General features: G+C 40.1%; 1 protein-coding gene across 2 annotated transcripts in view; it reads left to right on the top strand.

Annotated features, from left to right (window-relative positions):
* The window catches only part of HTR2C (5-hydroxytryptamine receptor 2C), a 731,884-nt gene that overhangs the window by 382,360 nt on the left and 329,286 nt on the right, over positions 1-20,238 (top strand). For both annotated transcript variants that reach the window (XM_068249562.1, XM_068249561.1), the window contains one exon: positions 3,374-3,491. The gene's annotated coding sequence lies outside the window, so the exon portion shown is untranslated. The remainder of the gene's footprint in view (positions 1-3,373; positions 3,492-20,238) is intronic.

Here is a 20,238-nt window from a genome sequence, read left to right on the forward strand (position 1 = left end):
ATCCCCGTAGCTGTAACGAAAGGCCCGGTTCAGCACTTGCAAACGCTGATACAAAAGTTTATATGGAGGAAGCGGAAGGCCAGAATAAAATATCTTACGCTAGCCAGGCCCAGAGACCTTGGAGGACTTAATGCTCCACTTTTATTTAATTATTATAAAGCGGCCCAGATAGCTCAGTTAGCAACAGCGAATGCCAACCCACTGATAGCCCCATTATGGGTGGAAATTGAATCACAGCTAGTGTCTCCCCTATCTCTAGCAGGTTTGATGTGGGCCAAGAAGATCCCGATTGCTAAAATTAGGAAGCTCTCCCCAGTCTCAGCCCACTCACTTAGCCTGTGGTCTAAAATTAGATTTGTTATGCGATTGCAATCCACACCCTCGTGTATGACCCAAATATTCCGCAACCCGGACTTTGTACCGGGCCAATCCATGAACCAATTCAAATGGTGGTATACGAAAGGATTTCAGACTGTGGGGAAATTTCTATGTTCTTTCAAAATCTCCACTCCCGCCCAGTTTATTAAGAACCATAGTGTCCCCAGGGAAGAGTTGGGTAGGCTGGACCTAATATTTAAGTATTTGTCCACTCTGGATCCTAAAAGAGAAGTCCTGACGTACTGTCCCTTTGAAGTCAGGTGCAAGAATGGGCCCATGGACAGAGGCTTTATCTCAGAACTATATGCAATCCTCTCTTACCCCACGATTGATGGCAAGCTTAAAGCCCAGATTGATTGGGAGAAGGACAGCGGGATGGAGATTTCTGAGTCCAAGTGGACCCATTGTTGCACATCACTGACACGAGGTTCCTTATTCTATTCGTCTATAGAGACATCATTCAAATTACTCCACAGAATTCACCTCACCCCCGTCAAATTGCATATCTTCAACTCAACGGCCTCTCCATATTGTTTCCGGAAATGCGGACAGATTGGGTCCTTGTGGCACATCTGGTGGGCTTGCCCTAAGGCACACACATTCTGGTCAGGGATCTGGAGTAAAATTCAACTAATCACTGGTATACAATCTGATATGGATCCTTCTGTGATTTTACTAGGTAACCGCCCTAAATCAGTGAAATATGCCACACATAAACTGGTCCAATTCGCACTTTCACAAGCTAGAAGACACCTGGCCTCCAAATGGAAATCTACTGGGCTGTCAGTGGACGAGGTCTTTAGCAATCTTAATAACACCATGACTTCTGAGCATATTAGAGCTAAGATTTTCGATACAACTGAAATTTTTTTTAAAGTATGGGATCCATGGATTGAGTGGCAGGACAATGCCGGCCTTTCATACGTCCTCCACTCCTTCTAGGATAGCTCCATCCCCCGGGTCTCTGACCATATACTTATTGGGTAACGACATACATGCTAGTTTGGCAGTTGAACATGTGAGATATCTCATACTCTATGTCTTTTATAGCTCATTCTGAACACGAAAGCTTATCAAAGTACCGGCTGGGTGGGTGCACGCTCCACCCCCTATGACCTATCCCTCCCCTCCTTTCCCCCCCCACCACCACACCCTTTCCTCCCTATCCTACTGGGTGTACCATTGGCATGATGTGGAGTCCCCACCCATGGTCCATCCTTTCACCCCCTACCCTTCCCCCCCTTAGCCACCCCCTTATTCCCACCCCCCCCCCTACCCCCCTTACTATATTGCAAGTATGTTAAGATGTTTTGGATATATCTTTGTATTATTTGTACGCATTTTTGTATGTTTTTGGCTCTCAAGAAAAACATCTGTTTTATGTGACCCTGATTATCTGTTCTGTAAGATATTCCCCACATGTGGGGAAATTTTGATATTTTGACTCGTTTGTTAACTGAATCATATCTTAATAAACACCCTTGGAACGAAAAAGTCCCATACAGATAATTATCAAGCTGCTGAACTTATAGCTTCCCTGCGAGCAGTTGTGTTTTTTTCAGCATAGTATCCATGTTGGAGGGCACTCCTCTGATAACTTGTCAATCCGTGCAATGGTCCAGTCTGTGCAACAAAATGCGGCCCTCCATGCCATTTTATGTGGCCCTTGAGAGCATTAAGGCCTCTTTCACAGTGGGATGCTGCGTTTGATGCGACATTAAAGTCGCACAAGGTGCACCTAACGCAGTGCATGTAGGTTATAAAATTAGACGTTATTTTGCACTGCGTTATGTGTCTCTTGGTGTGCCAGTTTTGTTGCATACTGATGGAATGAAAACGGCTCATGCGTTACATTTAAAAAAAAAAAACATTACTGAGCATGTGCAACACACATAACACAGCAAATTTATTGCTAAACACACAGCATGCAGCACTTTCTAAATATTGCTACACGTTACACACAACGCAACGTGTGCACTGTGAATGTCGCACAGACTTTGTATTGCTGTGCGTTAGTCTGCGTTATAATTTTTTATAACTTTAACGTCCCACTGTGACAGAGGCCTAAAAGTGAATCATTGTAAGCAGTAAAAGAACAACGGCACACTGCCTTCCCATCCAGAGGAGGACAACAGTAACAGTATTTCTGGTTGAAACATTTTTAGTTTGAACCGGGGTGCAACAACAACCCACAGTACCCCCCAACGTAAGTAGCATGGAGCCCCCTTCTCCAAACCCCTGTGTGGCTGGTAAAAAAACACACAAGCCTACCTTTACACCCCCTCCCCAAATTGCAGAGAAACGCTTCGGAGGAGTCTAACATTTACCTGCTTCAGTGATGGATCAGGTCTCTTCTGTTCTTCCAAGCAGCTGCATGCTATGTGCTTCCATGCCTTCAGCTCCCGATCACGTGACATTCATTGGGAGCTGGAGGTATGCAGCATAAGGCATGGGGCTGTCAGGAAGTTCATAAGTCCCGAAGCAGCACTGGAGCAGCTAGATATTAAACTGCTCCACTGCGCTACTCTGCAGAAGGGGAAGGAGCAGGCCCCCCATGGTCGCTATAGTTACGCCACTTAGTTTGAGACTGCTCAATAATTGTTAAATCTTAGTTAACAATTTGGCCCATTTGAGTTTGACACCACCGCTCTAGCACTAGGGAGTTATATTTAACAAGTGCCATTTGTCAACCTGTTCAGCAGAAATTTCAAATACTTTAGTCAAATGTAGTCTGGATGTGTCCAAACCATACTAGTTAGAACTACTTCTGGCTTTTACTTGTAGTTGTCATTTTAGATACTTCCAGCTTTTTGGTCCTCCATCCTCTTTGGCGGGGTTCACCACTATTCTTCAGCCCTAGTAATGAAGATGGATTTTAATTATTTACTTGTTAGGCAACTTTGCAAAGCATTCAGTTTTCACTTTGTACATTTCAAATCCACAACTCTCCTAATGTGTCTTAAGGAATAATATTATTTTTCTGATTACTTTCTAGGGGTTAACGGAACTGCAGATTTCAAATATGATTAAATTCTTCATGAAATATAAAGAAAACCGTCCATCTTAAGGACACCAAGTTACAGGGACAAAGAAAAAAGAAGACAATCATTAAGGTAAGCACTTTGTACTACTCATAACTAGTGAGGTATGGAAGTATTCACTTTCCCTCAAAAAATTAACATTTCGATTGGTTGCTAGTAGGGACATTCTGATTGGTCCCCAAAAAATTGTACTTGTAATCATAATTATGACTCGCTCCCATAATTACGAGTTCACCCACGAACTACAACTATGATGTCGTAGTGTTTAATTATGGTTCCTAATTATGACTCGTCATAAATTATGAGTCATTATGCCCTGGGCCTGCACTACTTCCGGGTCGCTATGACCCGGAGTAGTACGGCTGCGCTGGGCTGGCAGTGCGCGCCTTTGATCGCATGCCTGTTGCCGGCTACTCTCTGCGCATGAACATGACATCACTCATGATGTCACGCACATGCGTAGAAAGTGCCCGGCAACAGGCGTGCGATAAGGACACGCACCGCCGGCACAGCGCAGCTGTACTACTCCGGGTCATAGCGACCCGGAAGTAGTACAGGGTGAGATGTTCGCCAACATCTCTAACACTAGAGGTATTAATGAGCAGAAATTACGCCCATGCGTAATTACACATCGTAATACGCAATTACGCATTGTAATTGTAATTTTAAATTTCGGGGGATAGATATTTGTTACCATTCGTAATTACGCATGAATTTACGCATAATTTACAGGTAATTTTGTGTCGACTTTGGTGGTGAGTAGCAAAGCCCGCATATATGCTTTTGCTACCAAAATGGCTACATATGTTATGAAGAGTAGTGGGTATAAGTTAAAAAACAATTGTTCAAAAAGACCTTGTAGTTTTTGAGAGAATCGATTTTAAAAAATACAAAAAAAAACATTTTTCTTAGCATTTTTAAAATTAATTTTCTTAAAAACTACAAGGTCTTTTTGAAAAAATATTTTTTTTACTTGTATCCACTATGCTCCTTGAGATACGGATGCACTATTGCGGAGACGGGACGCCGCGACCGCACAAGAGGGTACATCACTGGGCCAGGGAGCCCGATACGCTCAAAACTATATTGGATGATGTGAGTGTGCAATCAGCGCAGGGCTTTTTTGAATTTTAAAAGGTTTTATGCTATGTTTTGTATCATATTTTTTATTGAGGAATCTGGATTAAAAGCTGTTGAAGTTTGAACACATCAAATCGTTGTGGTTTATCTATGCGCTAGATCAGGCATGGGCAAACTCGGCCCTCCAGCTGTTACGGAACTTCAAGCTCCACAATGCATTTGCCTTTATGAGTCATGACTGTGGCAGTCAGATTACTGCAATGCATTGTGGGACTTGAAGTTCCTTAACAGCTGGAGGGCCAAGTTTGCCCATGCCTGCGCTAGATCCACCTGGCTTTGAGGTGGCATACATCTGGTGAGCCTGCATTTTTTAGGGGAGCGGTGGAAGTCTGCACTAGAAGTGGAACACGAGGGAAGGCACTTGTTTTGCACTAAGGGTGTTTCATGCAATTTTGATAAGCCAACAGTAATGCACTATGTGTAGTGTTTTTTTACTTTGCAGGTTATAAGGACTTGGAAGAGGAGCGCTGTCACATTAATATATTTATTTATAACAATTGTGGACTTTTGATAGCGAAGACTCTGAAATTAGGTTGTGTGTTTTTTGACTGCAGTGGGCGCAGTTTGCATAAGTCTTTGAACAATTAGATGAAAAGAAACATTTGTGGCGAGTGCACTCCCCTATAGCAATTGCATTGTTTGTAGACCCACTAGGTGGTGGTGCAACATCCAGAGTGACAGCTTAAGCAATGAATCAAAGAGAAAAAAAGTTCCAGGAGCAGCTCACCATAGTCATATAACACTTAACTTTTAATTCGATCCATTAAAAAACATTGACATGCAGTCGCTGCAATAATATACATATACTTATCAGACACATGTGCAGTTGAGGTGCGGAGGATAGTCGACGGCCGTTTCGCCCCTCTATTAGGGCTTTCTCGAGACCGATCGCAGAGAACCGATCGGTCTCAAGAAAGCCCTAATAGAGGGGCTAAACGGCCGTCAACTATCCTCCGCACCTTAACTGCACATGTGTCTGATAAGTATATGTATATTATTGCAGCGACTGCATGTCAATGTTTTTTAATGGATCGAATTAAAAGTTAAGTGTTATATGACTATGGTGAGCTGCTCCTGGAACTTTTTTTCTCTTTGATTCGCAGTTTGCATAAGTATATAGGTAGCAATTTTGGTAGCAATAACATAAATGGGGGCTTTGCAATTCACCGTCAAATTCGGCATGAAATTACGCATAAATTACACGTAAATTCATGCATAATTACAAATGATTATACAAAGTCAATTGTATTATGAATTTGTTATTATGTATAGGCGTAATTGTGTAAATTTACGTGTAATTTGGCGTAATCGTAGGAGGTAGGGGCAAAATCACAAACCATGCCTTATGATGGCCATTTTATCTGAGGCTTGGTAACATGTGGTCTTGGATTTATTTGTTGTTTGATGATCTATTCACTCTTACAACATGAGAACTTTAGGTACAGACAGATCCCTAAAAATGACCAGATCCAACCTCGATCATCTCTTGTCAGCAGATATCTCAACGCAGTGTACCCCACCCCTGTCCTCAAGGCCCACCAACAGTGCATATTTTGTGGAAATCCACAGAGGTAGTTAATCAGCTCTGCTGAGACACTAATTACCTCACCTGTGTATGTTTGTGGTTTTCTGCAAAACATGTACTGTTGGTGGGCCTGGAGGACAGGGTTGGGGAACCCTGCCTTAATGGATTTCTTTTTTCTGTTGGATTTGTATATTCTTAGCAGTTGACTCAACAGGACAAAAATAGGTAATATTACACAAGATGATTTTACTACCAAAATATCTGCAGTATTAATATTTTTTTCTTATGACGCATTGATGATTGTGGGTTGCAATATTAAAGAAAAAACAAGAGAGCCATGTTCTATAAAAAGAAAGTCTCAAGTTTTCTTTGATGTCAGCAACAAATCCGTGAAGGGTTTATTCAAGAAGGATAATAGCAAAACCGTCCTTATGTGAAATTGCAAACACTAAATATAACTACGAGTGATTACATATTGCTTAGATTCCTTTTAAAGAACATTTTATGGTACACATACCAGTAATTAGCAACTGATAGTAATGTTCTCAAATTTTCATGTTCAAGTATGCTTGTTTCATCTTCTGAAAAAGTTTAGTTCTATTAGCCCCCCTCATAATCGGATACAGTCATAAAAAACTTAGGCGATATTGAATATGGAAGTCGTTACTCGAGAGACACAGCAATGGTACTCTAATGTAGTGTGGGCCAACTGGATACACTTTGTTGATAGCTTATGAATTACTTCTCTCACTTATTGAATACAATATCAGTACAACCGTAAACAAGAAAACAAGTCTTCTAACAAAAAAGTGGAAAACAGTGAGTTCATATTTAACAAATGATGATCGTAAACTGCTAATTACCGTGTTTCCCTGAAAATAAGACACCGTCTTATATACATTTTTGCATCATAACTTATTATTTACTGGCATTTGTATATAGATTTGATTGTATATACTGTAGCTCTGTTCAACGCACAAGGGCTATGTTTGCAGGTTATATCCTTATTTAACATAACTTGAATATAATATAAATATTTTCTTTTACTAAACAGGGCTGGCACCAAGCCTGCTTGGTGCTAGACAGTAATGGCAGGAATACACATGGTCAGGAGATTTGATGCAGCAAGAGGTATAATAAGTGCAATGCTGCTATGTGGTTTAATGTGAGCTCATCAAGTTGCATCTTTCCCAAAGAATACAATTCTTAGCAAATCCTCTGAATAGATCTGAAGTATTTTAGTAAGCTGTATCACACTTATATATTACACTTACTTATCTAGCAGTAGAGTATTGCACCATGTTAGCCACCAGTAAAACTAACTAACTTACTAACTAACTAACTTATCTGTGATTATTCTGGTGATTCTCAGACCACTGATTTGTAACTCAGCATGTTTCATTATGAATACTGCCTTACTTTGCTCTCAGTGAAATGGGAGTTATTACTTCAATTGTCATATACATAGAGCCAGCATTCCTATGCATGTGCAGGGTGCCTTCTTCCTCTAGAATGAATATGCCACTGCTGTAGACTCAGCAAAGTACTAGGAATGTAAAGATATGCAATAATTGTTGCTTCCTGCTTTGTGCAGAGATATAAACCAGTGAGGCAGGGAGAGGAGAATTCTAGGTAGCATTTATACCAGAATTTACTGTTGCCATGCTTTCCAGTGGGTTTCATAAAATAGTTGAAGCAGGTACATTGTGAAGATTTAAGATACATTTCAGTGGCATTCAGTAACTTATGGGTTGATTCACTACATGACTTTAAAATTGCTGTGTGCAGACAGTACACGGTCATTTTACCTGTGTTTACTCAACCAATGTAACGTACATTGGACAGTTGCAGCTTAGTTTAGTATACAATGTACTCATTGCATTTATAACATGTTACACTATGTGCATAATAATGTAGAAGTAATACCTGCATTGTATACATAACATGAGTTGCAGTAAATGCATAACCTTTGTTAGGTTGGTTGCACCTATCTGTGCATGGAATTTTTAAACAAATGTAGTGATTCAACCCAATAATGGGTTGTGTAGTGATGCCATACAGTAAGTTTTTGTATTTAAGTGGAATAATGCTTAAGGAAGAAATATCACTGAAACACAAATATGACGTGACTTAAAGTGACCCTGAGCAGACGCCGTGGTTATGGATATAAGCATACCCACAGCTATTTAGTAAGGAGGAGACACTCACCGGCCCTTAAAGAGACACTGAAGCGAAAAAAAAAAATATGATATAATGAATTGGTTGTGTAGTACGGATAATTACTAGAAGATTAGTAGCAAAGAAAATATTCTCATATTTTTATTTTCAGTTATATTGTGTGTTTTATAACATTGCACCATTCTTTAATATTTGCTGTTTACACACTCAGCATTTTAAATGATTTTACAGAGCAGGCCAGTGAACTATTGACCTGTCCTCTGGCAGAGAAAAATAAAATTCTTCACTGACAGTTGAGATAATAAATGTCAGAAGACAGCCCTCTCTTTGAAAGTCGTAGAGCTTAATGGCTTTTTTGCATAGAGATAACAACTGGAGTTTCTTAACTCTTCCTGTACTGGAACCAATTAGACTTATGTCTCTGCTGCTAATGTTTTATTTCTTAGCTGTACTACACATGCAAATCATTATATCATAATTTTTTTTTGCTTCAGTGGCTCTTTCAGTAAGCACTCCTGACGGGGCTGGCAGCTATAAATTCCATTGTAACCAGTGACTCTGACATAAAGTCGCGCTGTGCCCTGGAACAGGAAGCCTGCGGGTCCTATCTGTGCATGTGCAGGCTTATAGGCTTCTTCTCCCTTCCTCTTCCGTGCATCATATTGTGGTTCACAAGCAGAGGGAAGAAAAAGCCAGGAAGCCTGCGTATGCCCCCTGAGGCACAGGGTGACTTTATGTCAGAGTCACTGGTTACAATGGAATTTATAGCGGCCAGCCCGGGAGCTAGAGTGCTTACTAAGGGGCCGAGGAGTGTCTCCTCTTTACTAAATAGCCATGGGCATGCTTATATGCATAACCACAGCGTCTGCTCAGGATCCCTTTTATTTATTTTTTTTAGTTACTTACCAAAATAATTCCTCCTATAGTAGTAGGCAATACTGTATCTCCATGTTTTAAGGCAAGAAAGTAGCAACAGAAAGTTATTGATAACATTGTGATACATTTTATTTAAACACTAGCTGATGACCCGGCGTTGCCCGAGTATGTATTTGGCTGGTGTTGGCTCCGCCCACTTTTTCTAACCCTTCCACACAAACACTCAGTGACCAAGTTTGTGAGCTTTGGGGTCTTTGGCATCAATAATTTGTATATTCCCATAGAAATTAAACAAATCTGATTGGCTGTTTGTGGCTCCGCCCCTCTCCAGCATTTGAACTCCAGTCACCCAATAACCAACTGTAGCAGGTTTGAGGCATCTGCTATAAACAGTGTAAAAATGGCAGCAATTTAAATATTCCCCTTAAAAATCAACAGGTGGATTTTAATGTGGCTCTTATGGGCTCCACCCATTTCCCAGAATATTAATCTCAGTCATCCAGTGACCATCTGGGCAAATTGTGAGAACCCTGCCATTTAACAGTGTAAGAAGGGCTGCAGTTTATATTTTCTTAGTGAAATTTGTTTTTGGCTCCACCAACTTTTTATAACCTTGACACACAGCCACTCAATGTCCAAGTTTGTGAAATTCGGGGTCCTTGGCATCAATAATTTGTATTTTCCAGTGAAACAAATCTGATTGGCTGTTTGTGGCTCCACCCCTTTTCCTGAATTTGAACCCCAGTGACCCAATGACCAACTGTACCAGGTTTGAGACTTGTGCCATTAACAGTGCAAGAATGGCAGCAATTTTAATATTCCCCCTGAAAATCAACAGGCAAATTTTGGTTTGCTTTTTTAGGCTACACCCACTTTTCTGAATATTAATCCCAGTAACAGTGACCAACTGTGCAAAGTTTAAGAACCCTGCCATTAACAGTGAAGAGGGGCTGCAGTTTACAATTTCCCAGGGAAATCTGTTTTTGACTCCACCCAGTTTTTGCGACCCTGACACACAGTCACTCAATGACCAAGTTTGTGAGCTTTTGGGTTCCTGGCATCAAAATTGTGTGAATGGAAGCAGTTTATCTAGCAAAGAAATCTGATTGGCTGTCTGTGGCCCCACCCCTTTTGTGAATTTGAACCGCAGTCACTTAATGACTGACTGCAGCAGATTTGAGGCCTCTGCCTTAAAGGACTTATTGAATTGCTTAAAAAAAGTTATGTACCTCATTGCTAAAGCAGACCTCAGGGCAGGCGAACAACACCTTCCTTTTCACTATCAGGTGCTTTATCAGCCTAATCCATGTTTCATTGTAGCTCCTGACCCACCACAGGGTCGCCTTATCAAAATCGCGCTTTCAAAATCTACCTCCTGCGCTTCTCGCATAGCCGTGGCTGCGCAGGATTACAGCCCTGCCCATGGCCGCCCTCACTCCATTCACTCCATTATACGTCATGTGGGTGGCTCCACATGACCACCCATGACCACCCTAACTACACTGCCAGCCAGCCGCGCCCCCTTAGCAGAGAATACAAGCGCTGAGCGACTCGCTTTTTTTAGGAGGTGAAACGTATTCTTCACCGTTCTGAGTGTTTTCACCAGCCTTGGCAAATCAACCACTTTTTGTTTTTACTTTTATTATAATTACTAACTGGCAAAGAGTTACTGCATTAACAGTACGCTTCTGCACTGGAAAAAATGTAAGCCATGCACTATTTTGCAGTGCAGTGTCCAACTTGTCCAAACTTGTGATTATTGGCTCCAAAGAACTATTGCATATCAGGGATATTATCTTTTAAATTCCTGGTTGTTTCCTGAGGCTGCAGAGGGGGATGACTATGTCATGGTATATGCCTCTAAATGATTCTCCATGCTGCAAGTCATGCCACACACCCAGAATAAGTGTGATGGGACATACCACAAAGTTTAAAAGTTGAGTGAAAGTAAATGTTATATATATATATAAATGATGAATAGAGTACTTTTGGCAATCTATTTTGGTACTAAGATGACTAAATCAACCATAAAGTCTATGTATCAAAACCAGGAGCCAATCTAGACCAGGAGGAATTATTGGATAGAATATACAGGATATACATGTTCTCTCATATTGTTATTATTTGTATTGTTTTTCTTTGACTTCTTCCTTATTTGCATTCACAGAATCAATTATATTTACTTTAAACATTGCCCTTTCAACTCCACAAGTGCATGAGTGGACTCTGCCATTGTCACCTTCCATACTATTGCTCCATTCATATCTGTGTACACTACATTATAATGAACCCTATGCTCTGTGCTGACAGCTTCACTATTGTTCTCACTGCTGCTTCTTTCACACGTTGATAGGCTTCCATATAGTGCCAATCAATTTTAAAGACCTAGTTATGTGATAAATGAAACATAGGTAGGACTAGTTCCCCACTGATTGTGCTGTCCATAAAGACGACATTATTTTAGGTCATAAGTAGTTAGGATTACTAAATAGGCAACAAGGAGTTGGCAGACAGGTTTTTAATTATATGCTTATGCCAGACTACAGTTCCCCTTTAATAACCCACACAGGCTTGCTCTACATCTGAACAGGTTGTCAAACTGCTTGGCTCATTTTCATTTAATGATCACATAGTACAAAAAATGATGATCATATTCATTTAATTAGTCATATTACTCTTTGTCTGACTAACTATCTTTGAACTGTCTGACAGGTGAAATGCTCCCCCGTCAGCATAATTTTGCTTTATGCGCACTCAGCGGGAACATGGCGAAGGAAGTGCTGTATGCTGTATTATCTGGTCCAATGCTACATATGCAGGTAGCCTTCAAAAGTCCGTTCATTATTCTACCTCGATTCTTGCTGCAAGGGAGAACAATTGTCTCCATACTCTGGCTCTTCTGGGAAACTGCATACCCATTCAGCAGAAATTCTTCGTGCAGCAAAGAGTTATGTTAATTCAAAAACAGAACTTTGTGATACATTTTCTCCTTTGATGCATAATTTGGAAAAGATACATTTAATATGTACATTCCATAACAGCCATGCTTACAAATTATCACTCCTTTTTATTACAATAAGCCTCATCTTTTGAGAAAAAAGCTTACTTAGGTGGTAAATAAATCAGGCCTATAGACAAGCACAAAGAGCCTTTTCAGAAAGAATTTTCATCATTATCTGATGTTTCATTTACATTAGCATTATACGTTTAACTGAAATGCTGAGGGTGCAAACTGGAACTTCAGGATGGTAAGAGGGGGAAAAAAAAGAAAGGCAAGGTTATTTTTTTTATTGTTTCACATAAACGTGCACCAGGAAAATCACAATTAATTTTTATTTTTTTAAAGAAGAAAAATGTCTCGCTCTGGTTGCAATATAAACCAATCACATGAAACCTTTAGGCCCCTTTCACACTCACCACATTGATCCGCATTACAGTCTGCTCCCCCACAATGGCCATTACACTTAATGAGACTATTCACACTACCTGTGGTGTGATGCAAGGTGGCGGAAGTAGCTAAATTGATGTTAGGCATGATCCCTGCCTACCTCACGGATTATGAAAGTAGCCTGGTGCTGCAATCATGCACAATTTCTGACTCCTGCAGGGTTCAGGACTCCATCGACTCAAGTAACAATATGGGGCCCGAGTTCTGTCCAAAAGTGTTGCTAGCCTAGGTTTTTTTATACCGGAATATTGAAATGCATAACTGGCTGCAAACTGAAGCAGAGATATTTTTTTTGTTGAGGATCTAAAAAAGCAACAAGAAGTCTACAAAACGTGCATCAGGAAGTTCAGAATGATATACTACAGTTTAGCCAGTGTAACCTATAGATGCAAATTGTAAACCTCTTTGAAATACAAAAAAAAAGTATGTGCCAAATAAATACACTACATCCAGGTTTATTTTTTAATTCAGATAAAATAATATCTAATAAGTGGTGAACCTTTCATAATGGCTTTGGCATGACATTGTCAGGTGGAAATGCAATGGAGCATCTTATAAATGATATGTTGAGCTGGTGCTAAATGATTAATCCTGCAACCGAAGAACCGATTTAGCTTGTATGGGGAAAATGAACTTTAAAATCATAAAAAGTGATGACTACATCTCCGTTTGGTAACAGATGTACAGAATCTGGTGTACTGGTCCAATTATCAGATCTCTGAACTCTTCCTGGGGAAAGTGGCATTTAATATATAATTGAAACAATAATTCCACTTGACTAGTGCATGAATTATTCAACACAGTTATGAATTAATTAAGGAAAGTAGCTGAGTGTGGTTAAACTTCATTGTCTAGACACAGGTTAAACTTTATTTCATTACAATTATATTCAAACAATATTTTCAATGAGTGGAACACTTTTAACTTTAAGACAAGTGGATTAGCTACAATAATAATAATAATAATAATAATAATAATAATAATAATAATAATAATAACAATAACAACAATAATAATAATAATATTAAAAGTGTGTGATTATACTGCATAGTCCAGTCAATTGTGTTTAGAATTTTATAGTGGTTGCAGCCAGGGACGGATCTAGACCAAGTTGTGCCTGGGGCAAGGTCAGGTTTTGGTGCCTAAAGGTCAGGTTTTGGTGCCTAAACTGCCATTCATTTTACCGCCTTTTTAAGAATTCAACAAACTGTGCCTGGGGCAAGAGACCAGCCTGCCCCCCCCCCCCCCTAGATCCGTCCCTGGTTGCAGCAAGGAAGAGCCCATTTTAAGGTCAATCGAGTAAGTCTAATAATAAGACAAACCGTCCTTTTATTGAAATGTTTTTAGAGCTTTAAGGTTGGCCTCAACTGAATTATTATTATTATTATTTTGTAAAATGAAGAAATCCACATACCTAAACTAGCCCACGCCTTGTGCTTGTAAACTCTGTCGTGTCCCCCTTCAAGCAAATGAGTCAAGGCTTCCATGATGCTGGCATTAACACCGTGTAACTAATAGCCGCTTTTCGTTCTACGTCAGTGCAAAAAGCTGCGTTAGAGACATGAGAGTACCCCTTTAATGTTGTTTTGTTTTTTTGTTTAAAGCAAAGGCAGAAAATTTCATTCTGAAATTAAATTGTAAAGCCTTCCAGAGGAAATGGGTTTTGAAGCTCTTAACTGAGGCCTGGTTACTCTCAGCCAGATCCAGCTAAGTGAAGTGAAAGGCTGGAGCCTAGCAGGACTCTCTGATACAGGGAGGGCAGGGTCCAGCTCAACATTGCAATTCTCTCCCTCTGGCAGCATCAAAGGGAAAGACAGAATGGCAGGAGGGAATGCAGGGGGGAATTGAACCTAAAGTCACCTTAGTCATACTTCATATAAGTTTTGTCATATTTCCATATATTAGTTAAGGCCAGCCTTATGGAACTAAGTGGAGTAATTACTGGATGAAATATGAACGTGTCATTTTCTGAAGCCAAGTTATGAATTTCTCTGATACAAAATGTAATAAACCATCAGTGTTTGATATGTATGAATCTGAGAGCTCAGGCTAAAACCAAAAACTGATCTCAGATTCTTTGTCGTATGTGATAAAAGGTAGATATGGCATATTCATATATTTCATATCATTTTCTTCCCTAATGAGGGTAACAAATCTGGTTTGAGAGTCCACCCAGCTCTCAATACAGTCTCTCCCCAGAAGATATTAAAGGTCTGGACTGCAGACTGACTAGTGTCCTTGATCTTTGGTCCTTTTTCCTTGGCCTCATTGATCAATACCATCAAATATCTACTAATACCAGAACGGACCTCTGGGTGGACTTCCTAATCTTGCTAGACTTATCACCAAGATTTTCCAGGAAGATGAACTTTTAAAACTCAGGGGATGCACAATAATTGGTCTTATCCCTAGTTATTTTCTTATTTTTAATCCTTTTTATTGTTCTATTCAAATCTCTGTTCATTGTTACATGTTTTGAATTTTTTTTACTTATAATGTTATGCACAATTCCATTCTGAACTCAATGGTTAATCCATTTCAGTCTTGCCCTTACTCAGACTACCCAAGTAAAGAACCCTGCTTTCTGAAACGATGTTACCAGATTGTGGTATTGTATTGTAATAGATTGCTTTAGGGGTTTCTTGCACTCTCTTGTGAGGTGGTGGCAGCATGTAAAATATCTTGTAATGACATTGCAGATTGCATCTGTAAGTCATACACTCGAGATTGTATTGTTTAGGAACACTCCAAACAGTCCAATTTGTTACTTTGCGCACACTGAAGCCATTCTGTGGCTCGGGCTAGAATTGCAGCTGTGCCAGAGGGAACTGTTCAGAGCTGTCACACCCCCACACCACAAGGCCATTCTATAATCTCTGCATTGATACAGAGGAATGGTATTAAATCAGGAGGGAGCATGTTTACATTTTTACTACTTAGAATTGCAAGCAGCAATGTGCAATCTGTGCATGGTTCATGGTGAATAAATATTTGCAAGCAGCCATCATGAAGTGGTGAGTAAGCTGGTGACACGAGCACTCTTTCTGAGGTTTCAAATAAAGCTTAATTTTCGCACACCTACGGTCACCCGCCTTGCTGTCACTCACGCGTTCCTCACCTTAGTCCGCTTCTTTGGAGAGGAAACATACTAAGGTGCGGAATGCATGAGGGACATTCACTCAAGATCTAAGTGTAAAATAAGGGACATAACTAATCATCCTCAAACCTTATGGAAAAATCGTAAAGCATACTTGAAGTGACATGATGAGATAAACATAGGTACATATAATTATATCCTGCTAAGAAATTATCTGAAGTCCCTTTCTGTACAAGAAGTTCTATAAAGCTAGTGCCTTTAACTCAGTAAATGAGCTTGTCGAATAGCTTGCCAAGTTCATTCAGGTTTCCTAAAAAGTAAATAAAAGGCAAAACTCTTATCTGGCTGAGAAAACCTGATAAGGTTTTACTGCAGAAAAGTTCAAAGTTGAAAGGTTTTGCTGCAGAAAAGTTCTGTTTGCCTTGTCTGCTGAATAAAGCAGAGTTTACATCAGACTCTCATGGCTGCCTACTACCTCATGTACAGCTAAGCCAATAATTGACCAGGATGCCCTGTTGTGGCTTTCAAAATGGAAGACAGGAGGACCCAGTTTGCCAGAATGTTGAACAGCCTAGGCAGTCCTGACTTTAATGGTATCCTAAATTGGGGCCTTTCAAATCTCTAACATGTTACCCTGTTCAGCTGAACTACACTTGAACCATACAGAGGTATGATTAAGCATCATTAGGATCAAACTACCGTAGTATGCATTTTCAGTCTGTAATAATAAAAAGTGACTCATCACTGTTAATCAATTATGCATCAATTTTGTCTTGTGAGTAAATGTTATTTTGTATTAGTCATTCCAAGTACACTGAAAGGGATAGTTTTTACCTCATATGTTAATTAGCTTTTTAATTGTCTTGGTATACATGCAGTATATGTGAAGATATTCTAGTGACTGTTAAGGAATAAGACCTAATTGGGCAGATAAAGGTCAGAAACTTTTTGGTGCCATATTAATAAACCAATGTGATACAGGACTGCAGAAACTGGGACCATGATCTAATTTATCTTTGACATCCAATTAAAGAAGAAACTGATGACCACAGTGAAGATACATTTCTTAAACTATTAACGTATGCAAAACTCCACCATCCATTATTTAGATCGAGTGTAATCTCTTCTCTTCAATTTTATGTTAATATATACAAGAAAACACAAGGAAAAAACACCAGTTCCAGATCTTTAATACTTTTTTTTATTTGCAATCATACTAAGGTGGCCCCACATAATACAAGTCTTTATATTGCTTTTCAATTTGAGAAGTACTGTCAATTTTTCTGATTGGTGAGATTTTCAAATGTTACAATCAATGTATTACATGCGTGTTAATTTTTTTCTCAATTATGAAAAAAATGATTGAAAACTCAGACAAAAATTGTTTGAAACTATACATCAAGAAATTCACAATCTACCATTCAATCTTCAAAAAAAAAATTGTACAACATTTTTCAACACTCTGATCAAGTTTTATAAAACAAAAAAAAAAGTGGGAAAGTTGATCAGAATTATTGCTCAAATAAAAAAAAATATCAATTTTTCTGTACAACTAGTCATATTTATCGAATTGATGTAAAATCAGATTTTTTTTTTATTGTATCATGTGTGGCCACCGTAAGGCTGTTGTGTATGTCTGATTTCTGTTTCAACCTTGTGTCGTCATTAGTCAAGAAACAACTACCTTAAAAATTAAAGTGTATGAGCAGTTTCTGAGATTTTTGCACATCTGCTCTGCTACCCTCTGCACATTATACATAGTGCATATTCATCACATATAATATAGCACAAATGCCCATTTCTCTAAAATAATAACTGACAAAGTGATCTATGCCCTTGTCAAAGTCCAAACCTCAATCCAATAGAGAATCAGTGTGTATACAGGGATCAGGTAGTGTAAGTAGTGTACTGCTTTACACTGACAGACCAAACTCACTGTTTAATGCACCGCCGCAAACAGCTGTTTGTGTAGTGATGGCCGTGCTGGTGTGTATGTTGGCAACGGTGCAGGAAATGGTGGTTTAACAGCCCATATGATGGATCACAAAGGGGAATTGACACGTGTACATGCCTTTTGTTTTGTTGTTGCAGCTGCAGTGCAGCCAGAAAAATTAGGCATGTACACACACCAGAAAAATGATTATTCTTTTTGGTAGCAGTCGCTGCTAGCAGCAGCCTTAAAAATTCAGGAATCCACCTGGAGTCCTGGACCCAGTTGGTGGTGGCGGAGAAGGCAGTCAATCGGCCTCCAGGCAGAGATGCTGTGTGGGGACAATGTCATTTGCAAAAAAATAATAAATTAAGTTAGTGCGTTATGCTCAAGTAAATTGACCAGCGTAGCGTCATGATCTCACATGTACAAGAGGCCTAGATGGGATGAGAAGTTAATTATAGAACTTTATGATGGTAGCAAGCAGACTGGCTCACTGCACTACCCATTATTTTCTTTTGTTTTTCTTAAAGCATGTTAGTCAAATTTATCAAAAAATATTTCTAGCATTATTATATTTGTGTGCTGCTTTTATTAATGTGTGCATACCATTGGTGTTTGTGTTTTGCGATCAGGTGCCTTCGCAAAGCAGTTGTCCCTAGTTGGGTGTTGGGCTTCCCACGACTCAATTTCTTTTGGCAGAGGTTGCAGATGGCATTGCTGGTATCAGAGGCACACAAACAAAAAAAATGCCTCACTGGTGATCTTTGGAATGTCGGCATTCGGGTGGTGGCAACAGCACGCCTTGAAGGGTGTGTTGGCTGGATGACCCCAAGTGTATCACTAAATGCATTATGTGTGAATAAGTCCTCTGACACATCAAGTGGAGCAGCTGTGTTGCTAGTGGTACTGTTAAGCTTTTGTGGGAAACCAGAAGCACAGCAGGAGGAGGCAGATGGTGCATCAAGGAGGTTCTGTGCGGAAGCTGTAGAAGATATGGCACGCTGTTTAAGACAGTCAACCACGTCCTCAGAATTTTAGGGGTTGAGGGTACGTGCCTTCTGAACACTGTACTTTGGTCGAGGGCCGCACAAAATCATGCCAGCATGACCTCGAAAATACCTCTGCCTGTTATTTTTTCCATATTGGGGGTATGCAGTACTACTAACAATATTCAATAGTGGTAGACAGTGTGTATAATCACGAGGCACACAATCAGTGTCAAATACACAGCAGATGTGTGTGTATCACTGGGCTGTGTACTTTTACACACACACAGAGATATCCTATATAGTACTTTCAATCACAAATACAGTTGCAAGCTAAGCACTGATTATGATAGACAGTGAACTGGCTTGCTTGCAATAGTTAGAAGAGTATAGTAGAACTACAAGGGTCAGCAACTGACTGTGGCCTGTATGCAGTGTGTAATCCACACAAATATCAATAACAGGTACAGTTGGAAGCTAAGTACAGCTTATGATAATAGACAGTGTGCTGGATTGTAATAGATAGAAGACGATAGTAGAACTGCAAAGCCCAGCAATGACTGTGGCCTGCCCTGTATGCAGTGTCTGTCTCTCTCTCACACACACACACAAAGAATATGAACCCTCAAAAGGGTTTTTGTTTTGGAGCGGTTTCAGCAATAAATAACAGCCTAGTTAACTGTTCCAGTCTCTCTGTGGGCTGTATGCAGTGTCACCCACAAAGAGAGCTATGATATAGTATGTTAAATCACAGATACAGTGGAAAGGTATGCACTGGAATAATAGAGTGTGCTGTCACACAGGTACAGAGGAAAGGTATGCACTAGAATAATAGAGTGTGCTGTCCCACAGGTACAGTGGAAAGGCATGCACTGGTATAATACAGTGTGCTGTCACACAGGTACAGAGAAAAGGTATGCACTGGTATAATAGAGTGCGCTGGCAGTGGTGGGACTACTGGCCTGGCTGGCAACTGTCAGTGGGCTCTATGTATGCAGTGTCACCCACAAAGACAGCTATGCTTTAGTAAGTTCAATCACAAATGCAGTGAAAAGATATGCAATGGTATGGTAATACAGTGTGGGACTACAAATCCCAGTTAGCCTGGCTGGCAACTGTCTGAGGGCTCTATGTATATGCAGTGTCACCCACAAAGACAGCTATGCTTTAATAAGTTAAATCACAAATGCAGTGAAAAGATATGCAATGGTATAGTAATACAGCGTGGGACTACAAATCCCAGCTAGCCTGGCTGGCAACTATCTGTGGTCTCTATGTCTGCAGTGTCACCCACAAAGAGGGGAGACAATGTCGTGCGCATCGGGTTACTGGGGGGGGGGGTCCATAGCTAGCATAGTTGCCCCAGTATAGGTAGTTTAGTTGCCCCGGTATGGCTAGTACAGTTACCCCAGTATACCTAGTATAGTGCCCAGTAAAGCTAATATAGTGCCCAGTATAGGTAAGTAGTGCCCCAGTATAGCTAGTATAGTGCCCCAGTATAGCTAGTATAGTGCCCCAGTATAGCTAGTGTGCCCCAGTATAGCTAGTATAGTGCCCCAGTATAGCTAGTATGGCCCAGTATGGCTATTATAGTGCTCCAGTATAGCTAGTGCGCCCCAGTATAGCTAGTATAGTG

The sequence above is a fragment of the Hyperolius riggenbachi genome, chromosome 8 (assembly GCF_040937935.1).
Source record: "Hyperolius riggenbachi isolate aHypRig1 chromosome 8, aHypRig1.pri, whole genome shotgun sequence".
Lineage (NCBI taxonomy): Eukaryota > Metazoa > Chordata > Amphibia > Anura > Hyperoliidae > Hyperolius > Hyperolius riggenbachi.